Genomic DNA, 7,235 nt, shown 5'->3' with positions numbered 1-7,235 from the left:
AGCCGAAATTCTGCTAGTATTTCTACTTGTTGATTAGAGCAGTGAAGCAGAATGTCTGCTAGTATTTCTTGTTGATTAGAGCAGCGAAGCAGAAGGTCTGCTAGTTGTTCTACTGGTTGATTTGAGCAGTGAAGCAGAAGGTCTGCTAGTATTTCTACTTGTTGATTAGAGCAGTGAAGCAGAAGGTCTGCTAGTATTTCTACTTGTTGATTAGAGCAGTGAAGCAGAAGGTCTGCTAGTATTTCTACTTGTTGATTAGAGCAGCGAAGCAGAAGGTCTGCTAGTATTTCTACTTGTTGATTAGAGCAGTGAAGCAGAAGGTCTGCTAGTATTTCTACTTGTTGATTAGAGCAGTGAAGCAGAAGGTCTGCTAGTATTTCTACTTGTTGATTAGAGCAGCGAAGCAGAAGGTCTGCTAGTATTTCTACTTGTTGATTAGAGCAGCGAAGCCGAAGGTCTGCTAGTATTTCTACTTGTTGATTAGAGCAGCGAAGCAGAAGGTCTGCTAGTATTTCTACTTGTTGATTAGAGCAGCGAAGCAGAAGGTCTGCTAGTATTTCTACTTGTTGATTAGAGCAGTGAAGCCGAAGGTCTGCTAGTATTTCTACTTGTTGATTAAAGCAGTGAAGCAGAAGGTCTGCTAGTATTTCTACTTGTTGATTAGAGCAGTGAAGCAGAAAGTCTGCTAGTATTTCTACTTGTTGATTAAAGCAGTGAAGCAGAAGGTCTGCTAGTATTTCTACCTGTTGATTAGAGCAGCGAAGCAGAAGGTCTGCTAGTATTTCTACTTGTTGATTAGAGCTGCTAAGCAGGTCTGCTAGTATTTCTACTTGTTGATTAGAGCAGTGAAGCAGAAGGTCTGCTAGTATTTCTACTTGTTGATTAGAGCAGTGAAGCCGAAGGTCTGCTAGTATTTCTACTTGTTGATTAGAGCAGTGAAGCAGAAGGTCTGCTAGTATTTCTACTTGTTCATTCGAGCAGTGAAGCCGAAATTCTGCTAGTATTTCTACTTGTTGATTAGAGCAGTGAAGCAGAAGGTCTGCTAGTATTTCTTCTTGTTGATTAGAGCAGTGAAGCAGAAGGTCTGCTAGTTGTTCTACTGGTTGATTTGAGCAGTGAAGCAGAAGGTCTGCTAGTATTTCTACTTGTTGATTAGAGCAGTGAAGCAGAAGGTCTGCTAGTATTTCTACTTGTTGATTAGAGCAGTGAAGCAGAAGTTCTGCTAGTAATTTCTACTTGTTGATTAGAGCAGCGAAGCAGGTCTGCTAGTATTTCTACTTGTTGATTAGAGCAGTGAAGCAGAAGGTCTGCTAGTATTTCTTCTTGTTGATTAGAGCAGTGAAGCAGAAGGTCTGCTAGTATTTCTACTTGTTGATTAGAGCAGTGAAGCAGAAGGTCTGCTAGTATTTCTACTTGTTGATTAAAGCAGCGAAGCCGAAAGTCTGCTAGTATTTCTACTTGTTGATTAGAGCAGCGAAGCAGAAGGTCTGCTAGTATTTCTACTTGTTGATTAGAGCAGCGAAGCAGAAGGTCTGCTAGTATTTCTACTTGTTGATTAGAGCAGTGAAGCCGAAGGTCTGCTAGTATTTCTACTTGTTGATTAAAGCAGTGAAGCAGAAGGTCTGCTAGTATTTCTCTGTTTATTAGAGCAGCGAAGCAGAGGGTCTGCTAGTATTTCTACTTGTTGATTAAAGCAGTGAAGCAGAAGGTCTGCTAGTATTTCTACCTGTTGATTAGAGCAGCGAAGCAGAAGGTCTGCTAGTATTTCTACTTGTTGATTAGAGCAGCGAAGCAGAAGGTCTGCTAGTATTTCTACTTGTTGATTTGAGCAGTGAAGCAGAAGGTCTGCTAGTATTTCTACTTGTTGATTAGAGCAGTGAAGCAGAAGGTCTGCTAGTATTTCTACTTGTTGATTAGAGCAGTGAAGCAGAAGGTCTGCTAGTATTTCTACTTGTTGATTAGAGCAGTGAAGCCGAAGGTCTGCTAGTATTTCTACTTGTTGATTAGAGCAGTGAAGCAGAAGGTCTGCTAGTATTTCTACTTGTTGATTAAAGCAGCGAAGCCGAAAGTCTGCTAGTATTTCTACTTGTTGATTAAAGCAGCGAAGCCGAAAGTTCTGCTAGTATTTCTACTTGTTGATTAGAGCAGCGAAGCAGAAGGTCTGCTAGTATTTCTACTTGTTGATTAGAGCAGCGAAGCAGAAGGTCTGCTAGTATTTCTACTTGTTGATTAGAGCAGTGAAGCAGAAGGTCTGCTAGTATTTCTACCTGTTGATTAGAGCAGCGAAGCAGAAGGTCTGCTAGTATTTCTACTTGTTGATTAGAGCAGTGAAGCAGAAGGTCTGCTAGTATTTCTACTTGTTGATTAGAGCAGTGAAGCCGAAGGTCTGCTAGTATTTCTACTTGTTGATTAGAGCAGCGCAGCAGAAGGTCTGCTAGTATTTCTACTTGTTGATTAGAGCAGCGAAGCAGAAGGTCTGCTAGTATTTCTACTTGTTGATTAGAGCAGCGAAGCAGAAGGTCTGCTAGTATTTCTTGTTGATTAGAGCAGCGAAGCAGAAGGTCTGCTAGTATTTCTACTTGTTGATTAAAGCAGTGAAGCAGAAGGTCTGCTAGTATTTCTACCTGTTGATTAGAGCAGCAAAGCAGAAGGTCTGCTAGTATTTCTACTTTTTGATTAGAGCAGTGAAGCAGAAGGTCTGCTAGTATTTCTACTTGTTGATTAGAGCAGCGAAGCTGAAGGTCTGCTAGTATTTCTACTTGTTGATTAGAGCAGCGAAGCAGAATGTCTGCTAGTATTTCTTGTTGATTAGAGCAGCGAAGCAGAAGGTCTGCTAGTATTTCTACTTGTTGATTAGAGCAGTGAAGCAGAAGGTCTGCTAGTATTTCTACTTGTTGATTAGAGCAGTGAAGCAGAAGGTCTGCTAGTATTTCTACTTGTTGATTAGAGCAGTGAAGCAGAAGTTCTGCTAGTATTTCTACTTGTTGATTAGAGCAGCGAAGCCGAAAGTCTGCTAGTATTTCTACTTGTTGATTAGAGCAGCGAAGCAGAAGGTCTGCTAGTATTTCTACTTGTTGATTAGAGCAGTGAAGCAGAAGGTCTGCTAGTATTTCTACTTGTTGATTAGAGCAGTGAAGCAGAAGGTCTGCTAGTAATTCTACTTGTTGATTAGAGCAGCGAAGCAGAAAGTCTGCTAGTATTTCTACTTGTTGATTAGAGCAGCGAAGCAGAAGGTCTGCTAGTATTTCTACTTGTTGATTAGAGCAGCGAAGCAGAAGGTCTGCTAGTATTTCTACTTGTTGATTAGAGCAGTGAAGCCGAAGGTCTGCTAGTATTTCTACTTGTTGATTAAAGCAGTGAAGCAGAAGGTCTGCTAGTATTTCTATTGTCTATTAGAGCAGCGAAGCAGAGGGTCTGCTAGTATTTCAACTTGTTGATTAAAGCAGAGAAGCAGAAGGTCTGCTAGTATTTCTACTTGTTGATTAGAGCAGCGAAGCAGAAGGTCTGCTAGTAATTCTACTTGTTGATTAGAGCAGCGAAGCAGAAGGTCTGCTAGTATTTCTACTTGTTGATTTGAGCAGCGAAGCCGAAGGTCTGCTAGTATTTCTACTTGTTGATTAGAGCAGTGAAGCAGAAGGTCTGCTAGTATTTCTACTTGTTGATTAGAGCAGTGAAGCAGAAGGTCTGCTAGTATTTCTACTTGTTGATTAGAGCAGTGAAGCCGAAGGTCTGCTAGTATTTCTACTTGTTGATTAGAGCAGTGAAGCAGAAGGTCTGCTAGTATTTCTACTTGTTGATTAAAGCAGCGAAGCCGAAAGTCTGCTAGTATTTCTACTTGTTGATTAGAGCAGCAAAGCAGAAATTCTGCTAGTATTTCTACTTGTTGATTAGAGCAGCGAAGCAGAAGGTCTGCTAGTATTTCTACTTGTTGATTAGAGCAGTGAAGCAGAAGGTCTGCTAGTATTTCTACTTGTTGATTAGAGCAGCGAAGCAGAAGGTCTGCTAGTATTTCTACTTGTTGATTAGAGCAGTGAAGCAGAAGGTCTGCTAGTATTTCTACTTGTTGATTAGAGCAGTGAAGCAGAAGGTCTGCTAGTATTTCTACTTGTTGATTAGAGCAGTGAAGCAGAAGGTCTGCTAGTATTTCTACTTGTTGATTAGAGCAGCGAAGCAGGTCTGCTAGTATTTCTACTTGTTGATTAGAGCAGCGAAGCAGAAGGTCTGCTAGTATTTCTACTTGTTGATTAGAGCAGTGAAGCAGAAGGTCTGCTAGTATTTCTACTTGTTGATTAGAGCAGCGAAGCAGAAGGTCTGCTAGTATTTCTACTTGTTGATTAAAGCAGTGAAGCAGAAGGTCTGCTAGTATTTCTACCTGTTGATTAGAGCAGCGAAGCAGAAGGTCTGCTAGTATTTCTACTTTTTGATTAGAGCAGTGAAGCAGAAGGTCTGCTAGTATTTCTACTTGTTGATTAGAGCAGTGAAGCTGAAGGTCTGCTAGTATTTCTACTTGTTGATTAGAGCAGCGAAGCAGGTCTGCTAGTATTTCTACTTGTTGATTAGAGCAGTGAAGCAGAAGGTCTGCTAGTATTTCTACTTGTTGATTAGAGCAGCGAAGCAGAAGGTCTGCTAATATTTCTACTTGTTGATTAAAGCAGCGAAGCAGAAGATCTGCTAGTATTTCTACTTGCTGATTAAAGCAGCGAAGCAGAAAGTCTGCTAGTATTTCTACTTGTTGATTAAAGCAGCGAAGCCGAAAGTCTGCTAGTATTTCTTCTTGCTGATTAAAGCAGCGAAGCCGAAAGTCTGCTAGTATTTCTTCTTGCTGATTAGAGCAGCGAAGCAGAAAGTCTGCTAGTATTTCTACTTGTTGATTAGAGCAGCGAAGCAGAAGGTCTGCTAGTATTTCTTCTTGTTGATTAGAGCAGTGAAGCAGAAGGTCTGCTAGTATTTCTACTTGTTGATTAGAGCAGTGAAGCTGAAGGTCTGCTAGTATTTCTACTTGTTGATTAGAGCAGCGAAGCAGAATGTCTGCTAGTATTTCTTGTTGATTAGAGCAGCGAAGCAGAAGGTCTGCTAGTAGTTCTACATGTTGATTTGAGCAGTGAAGCAGAAGGTCTGCTAGTATTTCTACTTGTTGATTAGAGCAGTGAAGCAGAAGGTCTGTTAGTATTTCTACTTGTTGATTAGAGCAGTGAAGCAGAAGTTCTGCTAGTAATTCTACTTGTTGATTAGAGCAGCGAAGCCGAAAGTCTGCTAGTATTTCTACTTGTTGATTAGAGCAGTGAAGCAGAAGGTCTGCTAGTATTTCTACTTGTTGATTAGAGCAGTGAAGCAGAAGGTCTGCTAGTATTTCTACTTGTTGATTAGAGTAGTGAAGCAGAAGGTCTGCTAGTAATTCTACTTGTTGATTAGAGCAGCGAAGCCGAAAATCTGCTAGTATTTCTACTTGTTGATTAGAGAGCGAAGCAGAAGGTCTGCTAGTATTTCTACTTGTTGATTAGAGCAGCGAAGCAGAAGGTCTGCTAGTATTTCTACTTGTTGATTTGAGCAGTGAAGCCGTAGGTCTGCTAGTATTTCTACTTGTTGATTAAAGCAGTGAAGCAGAGGGTCTGCTAGTATTTATTGTCTATTAGAGCAGTGAAGCAGAGGGTCTGCTAGTATTTCAACTTGTTGATTAGAGCAGCGAAGCAGAAGGTCTGCTAGTATTTCTACTTGTTGATTAGAGCAGTGAAGCAGAAGGTCTGCTAGTATTTCTACTTGTTGATTAGAGCAGTGAAGCAGAAGGTCTGCTAATATTTCTACTTGTTGATTAAAGCAGCGAAGCCGAAAATCTGCTAGTATTTCTACTTGCTGATTAAAGCAGCGAAGCCGAAAGTCTGCTAGTATTTCTACTTGTTGATTAAAGCAGCGAAGCCGAAAGTCTGCTAGTATTTCTTCTTGCTGATTAAAGCAGCGAAGCCGAAAGTCTGCTAGTATTTCTTCTTGCTGATTAAAGCAGCGAAGCCGAAAGTCTGTTGGTATTTCTACTTGTTGATTAGAGCAGTGAAGCAGAAGGTCTGCTAGTATTTCTACTTTTTGATTAGAGCAGTGAAGCAGAAGGTCTGCTAGTATTTCTACTTGTTGATTAGAGCAGTGAAGCTGAAGGTCTGCTAGTATTTCTACTTGTTGATTAGAGCAGCGAAGCAGAATGTCTGCTAGTATTTCTTGTTGATTAGAGCAGCGAAGCAGAAGGTCTGCTAGTATTTCTACTTGTTGATTAGAGCAGTGAAGCAGAAGGTCTGCTAGTATTTCTACTTGTTGATTAGAGCAGTGAAGCAGAAGGTCTGCTAGTATTTCTACTTGTTGATTAGAGCAGTGAAGCAGAAGTTCTGCTAGTAATTCTACTTGTTGATTAGAGCAGCGAAGCCGAAAGTCTGCTAGTATTTCTACTTGTTGATTAGAGCAGTGAAGCAGAAGGTCTGCTAGTATTTCTACTTGTTGATTAGAGCAGTGAAGCAGAAGGTCTGCTAGTATTTCTACTTGTTGATTAGAGCAGTGAAGCAGAAGGTCTGCTAGTATTTCTACTTGTTGATTAGAGCAGCGAAGCCGAAAGTCTGCTAGTATTTCTACTTGTTGATTAGAGCAGCGAAGCAGAAGGTCTGCTAGTATTTCTACTTGTTGATTAGAGCAGCGAAGCAGAAGGTCTGCTAGTATTTCTACTTGTTGATTTGAGCAGTGAAGCCGAAGGTCTGCTAGTATTTCTACTTGTTGATTAAAGCAGTGAAGCAGAGGGTCTGCTAGTATTTATTGTCTATTAGAGCAGTGAAGCAGAGGGTCTGCTAGTATTTCAACTTGTTGATTAGAGCAGCGAAGCAGGTCTGCTAGTATTTCTACTTGTTGATTAGAGCAGTGAAGCAGAAGGTCTGCTAGTATTTCTACTTGTTGATTAGAGCAGTGAAGCAGAAGGTCTGCTAGTATTTCTACTTGTTGATTAAAGCAGCGAAGCCGAAAGTCTGCTAGTATTTCTACTTGCTGATTAAAGCAGCGAAGCCGAAAGTCTGCTAGTATTTCTACTTGTTGATTAAAGCAGCGAAGCCGAAAGTCTGCTAGTATTTCTTCTTGCTGATTAAAGCAGCGAAGCCGAAAGTCTGCTAGTATTTCTTCTTGCTGATTAAAGCAGCGAAGCCGAAAGTCTGCTAGTATTTCTACTTGTTGATTAGAGCAGTGAAGCAGAAGGTCTGCTAGTATTTCTACTT

The sequence above is a fragment of the Salmo salar genome, chromosome ssa01, assembly GCF_905237065.1.
Source record: "Salmo salar chromosome ssa01, Ssal_v3.1, whole genome shotgun sequence".
Classification (NCBI taxonomy): Eukaryota; Metazoa; Chordata; class Actinopteri; order Salmoniformes; family Salmonidae; genus Salmo; species Salmo salar.
Note: the sequence above shows the minus strand (reverse complement) of the source record.